At 43.8% G+C, this 14,478-nt stretch overlaps 1 pseudogene; it reads right to left on the bottom strand.

The window, feature by feature from the left end:
- Nucleotides 1–2,313: 2,313 nt before the first annotated feature.
- Nucleotides 2,314–3,289, bottom strand: LOC139006167 (pre-mRNA-splicing factor 38A pseudogene; annotated as a pseudogene).
- Nucleotides 3,290–14,478: the final 11,189 nt, after the last annotated feature.

Here is a 14,478-nt window from a genome sequence, read left to right as displayed (position 1 = left end):
CACCTGCCTTTCCCAACCTGTCTGAGGGGATTAACCCTGCATTGCCTGAGAAAACGGAAATGGCTTCCTCTGAGGTATTGGCCATGCAAGACAATGCTGACTTTTCTCAGGATCCACTCCCCCCCACCCCTGCTTCCTGGCACTCCTCTTTGCTTCCAGACCCAGGTCCCAACAGGCTTCTACAGTTGAGGTGCAATGTTTGACCCACGAGGAGACATGCTATACTCCAAAATAGCTCCTTGAGTTCCCTGATTTATAAAAGTCTATAACCAAGAAATAAGGTGTAAGACAATGGTGGAAGAAATATCATTTGGATAGGGCCACATTTATTGATATATGGGTTCACTAAGCAGGGATTCTGTATTTAATGTTGTAGCTCAGGAATTTGAAAGACCTCTAACAGTTTGGTTGGTTGGTTGAAACATGAATCAAAAGGTGGTGCACAGTGAGTGAATTGGAAATGCTAGACCTGCTTTGGTTTAATGCAGAGGAAGAGATTGAAAGGTTAGAAAAATAGAAATAGTAGAGTGGATTTGTCATTTAAGATCTGCTTACCTACCCTGGGAGTGTCCAGAAGACATGCCTCTCACCAACACTGTGAGAAATAAATGTGTGAGGAAGCCCTGGCACCCTTGAAGATTGTGGTCTCTCTTCTATGCAGTTCAGACTTTACAATGGGAACTGCAGTCACTGAATTGACCAAAATAAATGCAATGGGAGTAATTGGATCCAGGGATAGCAGGAGCCAAATGGCAACACTCAACTGCCAAAAGCAAAATACATCTGGTTAATGTAATGGACAGAAGAGTCAAAGCAGCAATCAGAATAGTCTGAAGTATGCAGACCAATGTGGATCAAGGTGCTCCTAGAAGTGAAATAGATAGTAAACCTACGAATTCTTATTTGATATGTGTAAGCAGAAAAGTTGTAGGTCAAGTGGACAAAAGTCTAACCTGACTCAAAAAGCCAACTTTAATCAATCAGTTCCCAGACTTGAGCTAGTCTATAGACTCAGAAGCCTTTGAATAAAGAGGAGGCTGGATATACTACCAAAAAATGTATAGTTAGTCGTTCTCCCATCCTTCGACAAAGGGATATATGGTTTACTGAGATGCAAATGGGTGACAGGTTGACAAGGAGTGAACTTGTGCTGAGTAATGTATCAACTTGTCTGGACCCTGGATGCTAAGATTAGACATTATTTCTGAGTGTGTTTGTGAGGGTGTTTCCAGATAAGATTAGCATTTGAATTGGTGGGCTGAGTAAAGCAAATTGCCTTCCCCAGTGTGAGTTGGCATCATCCAATCTGATCAGAGCCCAAATAGATCAACAGGATAGAGAAAGGAAATATTTGCTCTTGCCTATTTGAGCTGAGATACCATTCTTCTCCTACTCTTTAACCAGGATGTACATCATCAATCCTCATGGTTCCCAGGCCTTCAGACTGGGACTGGAATTTACACCATTGGCTGTCCAGAATTCCAGCTTGTAGATATCTCAGTCTCCATAATCAAGTTAACCTATTCCTGATCAAAATCTCAGAGTAGATATATCCTATTAATTACTTTCTTCTAGAGAACCCTGACAATTCAGTAGGTGTATGACCCCAAATAATGAAACATCTTCAAAGAAAAGAATAAAAACATGAAACAATAAGTCCATATATTTAAATTTTTTAAATAAATATTTATTGATTTTAGAGAGAGAGGAAGTGATCAAGTCCACAACCCGGACATATACCCCGAGCAGGAATCAAACTTGGGACCTCTTGTTTCATGAGTCAACATTTAATCACTGGGCTACACCGGCCGGGCAATAAGTCATTGAATTTATTAAGATATATTCAAAAAAGCTTAACAATATGAGAGATGGTACTAATATATTTAAAGCAGGGTATAAAATATTGTAAATTCTATAATTATAAATAAATGTTAATAGGATTTATCTTTTTCTAAGATAGGTACTTTGATAATCAAATATATTGTTGGGGTCCAGCCCAGCAGGTCCAGGGGTTCCCAAAGGTGTGGACGGAGTCAGCGAAGAAGGAAGGACAGGGAGACAGCATTCAGATAATCAGCATAGCCACGTTCTCTAGCCAGGTTCTCCAGCCAGGTTCTCCCTTTATTCTCCTGTTACATCTGTATTTATACCATTTGATTTTAATCCTATCCATTCTATTCCAAAGGTTAGGGCATTTGTTATCTCCATTCCAAGGTCACTACTCTACTGTAAGGATAAAAAACAAAAACACCCTAAAATATTCTTATAAATAACTGCCGTGGGAGTAGATCTTAGTCCTTCAACATAGAGAGATGACTTCATATTTGCAGGAGGCTCTTTGGACTAAACCTAAGCTGAGTCCATTACTCATTTCCTCTCTGGCTCTTCTTGTGGCTTTTCTTAGATCTTTCAGGAGATTTTGAGTGGCTCCTGTGTCTATGACTATGGTGATTACCTGGAGACTTGGAGCGGGATCTGTGCTGTCTATCTCAGGACCTGCTGTGGTGAAGTCTCTTGGACTCTTGCTCCGATGCCTCTCTCGGCAAGAGAAAGGGCTCCTCTTTTTTGGAGACGGACTTCGCCTTCTGGGAGACCGGCTCCTACTTCTCCTGTAGCGCAGTGTGGGAGAGCGACCGTGCTTGTCCAAGTCTCGGTAGCTTCTCCGGCGGTGATCAGGTGATGGTACTCTCTCCAACTTCTCATCCTCTTCTTCCTCTTCTTCACTGGACTCAACATCATCCATGTCCTCTTCTAGAGCGCTAACCCGAGGCTCCAATTGCTCAGCTTCCTCTAGCACATAGCTTTTCTGTAGCCAGGGAAGAATGATATCACAGACTCTCTCACTGTGTAGTAGTTCATCAATGAACTCATCTACATGCATCAGTTCAAACTCTCCATTTTGGTTCTGGCTCTTAATTTTTCTATAATCATTGTACAGAGGCTCCAGGTACTTGTAGCAATCAATTGCAGTGCCTGTCAGCCTCATATAAAGTGCTCCCAATGTGTGTACATACTTGAAATCTTCATTTTTTATAAACTCAACAATGATATCCTTCTCTGGTTGAATCTGAAGCATCTCAAGGTCAAACAGAAAGGGAGTTGGCTTTATGTTGCCACCAGAGACGCCACCGACAAACCTTAACTCCATGGCTTTATCAACTACAAGTTCAGCCGTAAGTCCAAAGCACTCCTCTTTCCAGTACTTGGACTCATAGATTCGAGTCTGAATGATCTTCTCCACCAGATACTGCGGGTTGGTGCCGTGAATGCTGTGGGCATCCTTCACCATGCTGATCACCATTTTAGAATGCTTTCAGTTCTATTTCTGTTGGTTCCTTTAATGCGTCATATCCTGGTTAAAAACACACACAAAACAGATACGAAGAAAGATGGAAGAAGTCTCCTTTAAATAGCTCACGTTACCAGCTTGAAATCGGAAATACTGCAGAGTAGGGAACTTCCTGCCACGATAGAATCAAGAATAGCCAGGTTGTCTCTTTATTCTCCTGTTACATCTGTAATTATACCATTTGATTTTAATCCTATCCATTCTATTCCAATGGTTAGGGCGTTTGTTATCTCCATTCCAAGGTCACTACTCTTTGGTTCTGTTAAGCTACAAGGAAGTAACTGAAGGAGATTATCCTAAGTAAAGATTATGTAATTTAAGCGTGATTGTTCGTAGTTAAGGTGACTAACTACCCTCTTGGTACTTAGTTAAGGGGTTTTACTGATTTATTCCCTTCCTTAGTCCTGTTAATCCCTAACTCCAGGGAAAAATCCCCACCTGGGGAAACAACCTTTCTCAGGGAAGTGACCTTGGTTAGAACACATAGCACTAAGCAGGGGAGCAAACATATTAAGAACAGTATGCCAAGTCCCTTGAAACATATGCTGTGCAAATGTTTATTCCCTGCAGCAACTGTGCAAAGCAACAAGGATGGACTGGCCTCCAGCAATATATCTGATATTTTATCAGTACTTTTATTTTTATTCTTATTTTTTAAAATATATTTTTATTAATTTCAGAGAGGAAGGGAGGAGAGAGAGAGAGAAAGATCAATGATGAGAGAGAATCATTGATTGGCTGTCCCCTACTGGGGATCAAGCCTGCAACCCAGGCATGTACCCTTGACTGGAATCGAATCCCTTAGTCCTCCAGCTGATGCTCTATCTACTGAGCCAAACCAGCTAAGGCAATTATTCTTATTACTAAGACATCTCTGTAAGAACTACACTTCATTTCCCTTAGTTGTTCAGAAAATTCTAGGCCTGCTGCTACCTTATTATGCTAGGGCTTCTCTTTATTATCATTCTCAGAATTTCTTTTGCTTTTCTTCTAGATTCTATACTTCCTAGAGTCCATGTATTCCTATTTTTTACATCAGCTTGTTGAAGTACAATTCATATACGATAAGATGAACCATTTTAAATATACAGTTAGACCACTTTTGGCAGACATGTATACCTATGTCCTATTCTTTTTATTTACTCATGGTTCTGGTTATTTGTGTAATAAAGAACCTTAAAATTAAGTACATACCTTAAAATTTATATTCTCACATTTTCATCAACCGATAAATACATAACCATGCTTTGTGTGTATTTCTATTTAAATACACCTTATTTAATATATATTTTTGATTTATTAACATTGAACTCACAGTCAATAGCACAATAACTCATAACTGAATGTAATTATATAACATGTATTTTCTCTGTAAGGCACATCAAAGCTTTCTTGCTCTTAGGAATACTGAACAGCACTTCAGCACTAAGCTTGGTAGCCATTTTAATAAAATCACCCACCCCAAGAACTCCCCCCGCCCCCCGCAAAACTGAGAGAAACCTAGCATTAAAAAGACCATGAGTAAGACACTTGTTTACACTATGAGAGATAAAACAAGAGGGCAATGGTGCCTTGTTCAATCTAATTGTAACTATATACATAGGGTGACAAATTTTTTAGCACACTCCACTTGTGCAAGTGATCCGAAAGCAGAAGGAATATTAATTTGAGGATATAAATAAGTTTTATCAAATAGGAAAATTTATAAGTACAGAATTCATGAATAATAATGATAGACTATGTGTATGTATGTATAATTATACATACCCTAGAAGCCCACTGCATGAAATTTGTGCACTCAGGAGGGAGAGGGAGATTCCTCAGCCTTGCCTGTGCCCTCTCACAGTCCTGGAGCCCTGCAATCGATTGCCCTAAAGAGATAGGCCCTGCCCAGCCTGAGCATCCCTCTTTGAGGTGATTGATCATGGAGCTCTGCCATTGATTGCCCCAAAGAGGTAGGCCCTGCCCACCCAGATGGGGCTCCACAATGGATTGCTCCCACAGAGGGAGGCCCCGCCCACCCGCCGCAGCACCGTGGTTTCGTGGTCTGGGCCTCCCTCTTTGGGGTGATTGTGGAGCACCCCCGCTGGCCAGTGCCCTGGGCCTCCCTCTGCAGGGTGATCATGGGGCGATGGCCAGGCCCCCGGCCAATTGCATCACACCCACCTTGGCTGGCCTGGCACCAGTGTGTGTCATAGCGTGGTTGTCCAAAGGTCATCCAGATGGCCATTCTGCTGTTCGATCATTCGGTCGATTTGCATATTATACTTTTAATATTATAGATATTAGCTTTTAAAAAAAAAATTCATATCATTTGCCCTGATGTTTTAAAATTTCAAGAGTTTATGCTTCATATGAATATTTTGAATTAATTGTTCTGGGCTTCTGGGTCTGATTAATCTAAATAATCTTATCTTTTTTATTATGTAAAATTTTTGTGATAATTTTATCCTCTGCATTTTCTCCATTATCATTCTCAAACTCCTATTAATGGCTTATAATTCAATAATAGAGGCCAGGTGCACAAAAATTTGTGCACTTGGGATGGTACCTCAGCCCTGCCTGTGCCCTCTCGCAGTCTGGGACCCCTCGGGGGATGTCCACCTGCTGGCTCAGGCCCGCTCTCCGTAGTATCGGGCCTAAGCTGGCAGTCAGACATCCCTCTGGAAGCGTGGGAGCTCTCGAGGGATGTCCACTTGCCAGCAGGGAGTAGGCCTAAGCTGCAGTCAGACATCCTTAGTGCTGCTGAGGAGGTGGGAAAGGCTCCCGCCACCACCGCTGTACTGGCAGCCATCAGCCTGTCTTGTGGCTGAGCAGAGCTCCCCCTGTGGGAGTGCACTGACTGCCAGGGGGCAGCTCCTGCATTGAGCATCTGCCCCTTGGTGGTCAGTGTGTGTCATAGTGACCAGTCATTCCCAGTCATTCTGCTGTTAGGGTCAATTTGCATATTATCCTTTTATTATATAGAACTAGAGGCCCGGTGCACAAAAATTTGTGCACTGGCGGGGGGGGGGGGGGGGTATCCCTCAGCCCCACCTGTGCCCTCTCACAGTCTGGGACCTCTCGGGAGATAACGACCTGCTGGCTTAGGCCTGCTCCAGGGTGGCAGAGGGCAGGCCCAATCCCAAGGTGCAGCCCCTGGTTAGGCTCAGAGCAGGGCCGATTGGGGAGTTGGGGCGCAGCCCCCTGTCATGCACAGACCAGGGTAGATCGGGAAGTTGCGATGCCACCCCCAGTCACGCTCAGGGTAGGGCCGATTGAGGGGTTGCGGCGCTGTACCCTGTCACACACAGAGCAGGGCCGATCAGGGGTTGGGGAGCTCCCCCCTATCAGGCACAGAGCAGGGCCGATCAGGGGGTTGGGGCGCCTTCCGCTGTCACGAACAGAGCAGGGTGGATAGGGTGGTTGTGGCCCCACCCCCTGTCACACACAGAGCCGCAGGGTGATAAGGGGGTTCGGGCGCTGCCCCCTGTCATGCTGCTCCAGGGGCCAGGAGGCCTCGTGACTCCGCTGATCCCAGTGCTGGGAGGCCTCACGGCTCTGCTGATCCCAGTGCCAGGAGGCATATTACCCTTTTACTATATAGGACAGAGGCCTGGTGCACAGGTCGGGGAAAGCTGGTTTGCCCTAAAGGGTGTCCTGGATCAGGGTGGGGGTCCCGCTTGGGTGCCTGGCCAGCCAAGATGAGGGGATGATGGCTGTTTGCAGCTGGTCACACCCCCTTCAGGGTGGGGGTCCCCACTGGGGTGCCTGGCCAGTCTGGGTGAGGGGCTGAGGGCTGTTTTCAGGCTGGCGGGTGACTGAAGCTCCCAACCTCTCCTTTTTTTTCTTTTTTTTTTTATTCTGGTATTTACTTACCTTCTATGGCTGTCACTGGAACTGAGAGCTGGCTTTAGCTCTGAGGCTCGGCTCCAGCTTTGAGACCTCGGCTGCTGATAGCAGGTATCTGGGTTTGTTTGGGTTCTATAATTGAAACACTGTTGCAACTCCAGCTCGGCCGGTTGGCTGAAAGCATGGGGATTGTTTAGCTTCTATATTTGCAACATTGTTTGTTAGACTGCAAGCTCAGAGCCCAGCAGCGGCAGGTGGGGAACGTTGGCTTCCTCCTTCACTGGAACAAGCAAGCCTCCTGTTCACTTCGGCTGCCTGGCTGCCAGCCGCCATCTTGGTTGGCAGTTAATTTGCATATCGCCCTGATTAGCCAATGGGAAGTGTGTTGGAGGTATGGTTAATTACCATGTTTGTCTATTATTAGACTAGAGGCCCGGTGCACAAAAATTTGTGCACTCGGGGGGCGGGGGGAGGGGGGTCCCCCAGCCCGGCCTGTGCCCTCTCCCTGTATGGGACCCCTCGGGAGATAATGACCTGCTGGCTTAGGCCTGCTCCGGGGTGGCAGAGGGCAGGCCCAATCCCAAGGTGCAGCCCCTGGTCAGGCTCAGAGCAGGGCAGATTGGGAGGTTGCGATGCCACCCTCAGTCACGCTCAGGGTAGGGCCGATTGGGGGTTTGGGGCACCGCCCACTGTCACAGTCAAGGCAGGGTTGATGGGGAGGTTGCGGCGCCACCCCCTGTCACGCACAGAGCAGGGCCCATCAGGGGGTTGGGGCACTGCTCCTTGTCACTCAGAGAGCAGGGTCAATCAGGGGGTTGGGGAGCTCCCCCCTGTCACGCACAGAGCAGGGCCAATCAGGGGGTTGAGGAACTCCCCCCTGTCACACACAGAGCAGGGAGGATCAGGGGGTTGGGGTGCTGCACCCTGTCACACTCAGGGCAGGGCCAATGGGGAGGTTATGGCTCTACCCTGTCACACACAGAGCAAGGCCCGTGGGGGGGGGGGGGCGTTGGGGAACCGCACCCTGTCACACACAGAGGAGGGCCGATCAGGGGGTTGGTGCGCTGCACCCTGTCAAACACAGAGCTAGAGGACAATCAGGGGATTGGGGAGCTCCCTCCTATCAGGCACAGTGCAGAGCTGATCAGGGGGTTGGGGTGCCTTCCCCTGTCACGAACAGAGCAGGGCAGATAGGGAGGTTGTGGCCCCGCCCCCTGTCACACACAGAGCCACAGGGCGATCAGGGGGTTTTGGTGCTGCCCCCTCCTGGTGCCGGGAGCCTCGCTGCTCTGCTGATCCCGGTGCTGGGAGGCATATTACACTTTTACTATATAGGATAGAGGCCTGGTGCATGGGTGGGGGAGGGCTGGTTTGCCCTGAAGGGTGTCTTGGATCAGGGTGGGGGTCCCCACTGGGGTGCCTGGCCAGTCTGGGTGAGGGGCTGAGGGCTGTTTTCTGGAAGCGAGTGACTGAAGCTTCCAACAGCTCCTTGTTTTCTTTCTTTTTCTTTTTTTTTTATTCTGGGCCTGCTTTAGCTCTGAGGCCTCGCTGCTGAAAACATCGATACAAAGTTTTGGTCCGCTGGCTTTCAGTCCGGCTGGTTTCTGGTGTTTTGTTTAGCTTCTTATTTGCAACATAGTACATAGTTGCTTAGAGTTGCAGCTGAGAGGCCGGCAAGTGAGGCTGGGAATGTTGGAGTCCGCAGCAAGCAAGCCTCATGCTCGCTTCAGTGCCTGGCTGCCAGCTGCCATCTTGGCTGACAGTTAATTTGCATATACTCACTGATTAGCCAATGAAAACGGTAATGGTCGTATGCTAATTACCATGTTTCTCTTTTATTAGTGTAGATAGATAGAGGCCTGGTGCATGGGTAGGGGACGGCTGGTTTGCCCTGAAGGGTGCCCTGGATCAGGGTAGGGGTCCTACTGGGGTGCCTGGCCAGCCTGGGTGAGGGCTGATGGCTGTTTGAAGGTTGGCCATGCCCCCCAGTGGGGACCCTCACCCCATAGGGGTTTGGCCAGCCTGGGTGAGGGGCTGAGGGCTGTTTTCAGGCTGGCCACAGCCCCTTCAGTGTCGGGGGCCACTGGCTGGAAGCAGGTATCTGGGATTTATATATCTTCTATAATTGAATCTTTGTAGCCTTGAATGGAGCCCAGGTCCTGGAAGCCTGAGTTGCACCTGGCAACCGAGGCTCTCAGCCCCTCCTTGATCAGAGGCCATGGTGGCTGGAAGCAGGTATCTGTGATTTATTTATCTTCTATGATTGAAACTTTGTAGCCTTGAGGGGAGCTCAGGGCTGGCAGGGCAGGTGGGAAGCTTGGCTTCCTCCATTGCTGGGAGCAGCACTCCAGCTCCATGGCCACTGCCATCTTAGTTGGGTTAATTTGCATATTTGCTCCTGATTGGCTGGTGGGCGTGACTGGTGGGCGTGGCTTGTGGGTGTAGTGGAGGTACAGTTAATTTGCATGTTTCTCTTTTATTAGATTAGATTTTAAACCAGTCAATTCTATTGGTATATGGGGATAAGAGCAACAGGTGTTTAGTCAGAAAACTGCATTGAGAAATCATCCTATATAATAAAGAGATAATATGCGAATTGACCCTCACGCCCTCGCATCACAAGATGGCCACCCATGTTATCACAAGATAGCTGCCACAAGATGGCCTCCCCCACATTGTCTTAAGATGGCCGCCCCATGTCATCATAAGATGGCTGCCCCCATGTTGTCATAACATGGCTTCCCTCATGTTGTCACAAGATGGCGGGCAAGGGAGGGCAGTTGGGGGTGAGATGAGGCCAGCAGGGAAGGGCAGGAGAGGGCAGGGGAGGGCAGCCAGGGGTGATTGGGCCAGCAGGGGAGGGCAGTTGGGGGCCATCGGGCCGGCAGGGGAGGGCAGTTGGGGGCCATCTGGCCTGCAGGGGAGCACTTAGGTGTCAATCAGGCCGGCAGGGGAGCGGTTAGAGGGTGATCAGGCAGGCAGGCAGGCGAGTGGTTAGGAGCAATCAGTCCTGGATTGTGAGAGGGATGTCCGACTGCTGGTTTAGGCCTGATCAGACAGTCTTAAATCCCCCGAGGGGTCCTAGATTGGAGAGGGTGCAGGCTGGTCTGAGGGACACCAACCCCAGTGCACAAATTTCGTGCACTGGCCTCTAGTCAGAAATAAAGGTTGTTGAAGTACTAGAGAGGAGAGAGTTACACAGAGAAACAAATCACTTCCAGTATTCACCTGAGTATCTGTCATATATAACTTTGTCAAAACTCTCTAAAGTGGGAAAGGAACCATCTGAAAAGATGAGAAAAAACAGTGGTTTATACTCAGACAGGGCTCAGCAAAGGGCCTGTTCACACCAGTTGGATTGGTAAAGCTCATAATTCAATGGACATTGGGTGGAGCACACAAAAGGGTCCTACATCAGTGATAATAATTGATCCTAGACTGAGGCTTACTGTGGCCCTACCTAATAATTCTTTTATTCCTCTGCACTTTCCTTTAGAAATTCCAATTACATGTGTTTTGATCTCTTTAAGTTGCTTACAGCTTGCTGATTCTCTCTTAATTTTTTAAAAATTCTCTCTTTTCTCCACTTCATTTTGGATATCACTATTTTAAACTTCATTATGCTTTGTCTTTAAATGTACTAATCTTCTGCAATATCTAATCTGCTATTAATTTCATGTAGTTGGACTGCCAGTTTTGGCCCGATCCCCACAGGCCATGCCCAGGGACCCCATCAGTGCACAAATCCATGCACCTGGCCTCTAGCCATTTATAAAGTGGGTATAAAGAAAAAAATGAAGAACATTGTTTGTCCAGCAAGTTGCAATTATGGTACTTTTTATTACTATAAAGAGTGTCTCCATCAGAATTGATTTTAGAAAAAAAATATATGCAAAATATATGGTTGCAATGTACAATGAGACCAAAATATACACATATATGCAAATTATACATACACTTTGAAAATTATGCTCAGATAGAGAAATTGAGTCCCCATCCAATGAACTGATTTGCTTAAGAACAGAGAGCTTGTCTGTGAAAAACTCAATCCCAACCCAGTTCCACATACCCAACTGCCTCCTAAATCAGATCTTACATGTAGGCATGTCTGCATAGTGGTTAGTAGGATGAACCTTGAAGCCAGATTTCTTGGTTTTGAATTCCTATTTGACCACTTATGAGCTCTGAGGGCCTCACTGTGTCTCAATGCTCTCATCTATAAAACAGAGGTGATATGTATTCCTCCTTCCTAGGTTTATTGGGAAGATTGAGTAAGTTAATACATGTGAAGCACTTAGAAGAAAAGCTAGCATAAAGTAAGTGTTCAATATATCACAACTATTTATTTTATAACCCCTAATTTCAACAAATAACTTTCAACCAGGCCCATGTACTAACTTTTGTTGTTTGAGGCTGAGTCACAGTAATAACTTCATCCAAGGTATCACCGTGTAGACTGTATAAAAGTGAATTTACTACCTGAGTAGTGATACAGAGATATACGCAAGTAAGTTATTTTCACACTGTAAAAATGGCATTTGGGGTCTCAGTATACCTTTTATACTGAGAGAAGAAATGTTATTGATTGTATAAAGAAAGGTACTGGCTATTTGATTCACAAATTCTCTTTGTTCAATTTGTTTTCATCATTTTGACCATTCTTTAAAGCACTTACGAAGTACATTTCTCTTTCACTTCTTTTTGTGGTTGTTTCCCAGACAGTAAATGAGCCAAACCAAAGTTTCCAATGGCAACATTTTCTCCTTTATCATACAACCAGGATCTTAGGGCTAGCAGAAAAAGCTTTATAAGCTAACTAATAGAGAGAAGAAGAGATATCGAAAGAGTTAGAATGGGAGCATTCTGCCTTCATTTCACACCATGACTCTAAAGGAAGAATGGAACCACAAGAATCCCCCTTCAAACTCAGGGGTCAAACAGTTATGCCAATCACATTCATTGTGTTCCGCAAAGCCAGGTTTTGTCTGTGTGCACAAGTGTAGATTTCCCTTATGCTAATCAGCTCATAGAAGCTAGCTGGCCGATTTTCTTTTTCTGACAATTACATTGTGATCAGTAGCATCTATGCTACAGAGAACTGAAACCAATCCAGTACAAGCCAAATACCAGGAAACTCCTATTATTACATTTATTGAATGTAATCTTCTTCATGCAATTGATGACATTATCATTGTTATAGTTCATGGGGTTCTTACTGTTTTAGATAGCTCAACTACAAAATTATTGGAAAATGTTTCAGGTAGGAAATAATAATGTTATAATCACTCTGTCACCAAGTAACTTTATCCTGCTGGACATTGTATTGTAGAGTCTTGTATTTTGTTTTTTGTATGTTTGTTTTTAATTATATGTATTGTGTTCTGAATTCAGTAGAATTAATTAGAACAGAGAGCCCAGAAAGATGAGTAAAAATTTTATGTAGTTGAGTATGTACACAAACCATGATATTCTCAAAGCTGAAAGTGATCTGGTTTAAAAGGCCTGCAAGGAATACATAAATAGAGGGACTTTGTGTAACTTCATAGTTCTACAAAGAAAACTGGCTGTTAATAAACTTGTGTTTTCTTTTCTCTAAAAGCAAGCAATATGTGCAATAACTATCCTGCTTTGACTATGATATTAAATGACTAGCAGCAGAAGTACTAATGACTGAGATTATTTTTATAGAGACTTTTTCAATAATTAACTTGAATTTTTTGTTTGATTTATTTTTTTTCCTTTTTTGTTACTAACTCTCTAGGGAAAAAAAAAAGATCCTGACAATTCATAAAATTTAGGGACATTCTAATGATTTTATTTCTAGGTAGAACTGAAGATTACAAATTTAAATGAGTGGCATATGAATTTTTATAGTTTCATGGCTTTCCTCTGCTTCTTGACAATAAAAATTAAAAAGTAAACAAAAAAATGTAACATAGTGAATTACTAATTTCTCAGGAATCTCTAGGAAAGAAGGGAGGATAATTCATTTTCTTGCCTGTCCTCAATTCTACTCCATTTCAAACTCGAATTTCATTTGCCCAGGAGTTTCATATAGCAAACAATTTGTGACTTTGAGGGAAAAAGACATCGCCATTGGCATGTGGAAATGCAACTCCAGTAGGGTCCATACTCACAAGACCAAGTGACTGTGGTTTGTCTCCACTGAGGTCAGCACAGCATCTGCTTTCCCATGTAATCATGCATCTAATTTCCTCAGCTTTGAGGCTCAGAGTAAATAGGATTTGAAAAAAGAGGGGGCGGCATAATTTGACATTAGTTTTATTTGGACTAAATCCAAATAAATGGGAATTGTGAAATTTTTGGAGCTTTTGAAGTAGTCATTAAGATGTGTTGAATTTAAAAATATATAATTTGTTACATACACAAAAGTAAACAGTATGTCAACACAAATCCACATTTTTGGCCAAATTCATTTTATTACAAGCTTTCCAGAAATAAAAAAAAAGAAATATAACCTAGTGCCAGATCCCCTGTGATAAAAACTTCAGGGTACTTAAATATAGATATTCAAAATTTGGCAAAAGATTTGACAGTTGAGCCTGTGGAAAGGCAACTAGCATAAATTTTCTATTCAAATACGCAAATGTTTAAGAAAGGAAATTATTTTTGCAAAATAGCACTAATTAACTTGGAAACAATTATTCTGTATAATGTTGTTACTGTGAACCACAGCTCTGAAATAGGTAGTTTAGAGAGTCTAAACCAAGGTTTCTCATAATGGATTTTTATAATCTGATCCTATGAGTATATTCTCAGAGGATGGTTAGCTTTTAATACTAATTTCTAAAATAGATTGTATTCATTCTAGAATAAAAATTGTTAAGAATAATAATTTATACTTATTGAGGATTAAGTATGAAAGGTATTTTCTAAATGTTGAACACATTAACTCTTCTAATATTCACATAAGTCTATGAGGTAGCTATTATTTTATCCTAATTTTATGCACAGGGAGGCTGAGGTTCAGAAAGAGTATATATCAGGTCCCTAATTATTTGAAAATAAAGTAAATCCAGGTATTATAAAAATTGTTATACATGTATTATGGGTTATCTGGTTCAACAAACACCATATAATCTAACATTGCAATAAAATTTTAATGTCCAGGTTGGCATTTTTGGTTTGCATTAACTTTTACTTGTATGGGCTCACAGTAATGAGAAAGAACTGAGAAATACTTAAATATGACACTTTAGTAAACTATGGTTTTATGCCAAATAAATGCCATATCACTTTAGAACATTCTATAGAAGAATTTACAGTAGTTTAAAAAG

This window comes from Myotis yumanensis, unplaced genomic scaffold (assembly GCF_028538775.1).
Source record: "Myotis yumanensis isolate MYYU_CA2020_CCGP unplaced genomic scaffold, mMyoYum1.0.hap1 SCAF_3, whole genome shotgun sequence".
Classification (NCBI taxonomy): Eukaryota; Metazoa; Chordata; class Mammalia; order Chiroptera; family Vespertilionidae; genus Myotis; species Myotis yumanensis.
Note: the sequence above shows the minus strand (reverse complement) of the source record. Positions and strands in the feature narration are given on the sequence as shown.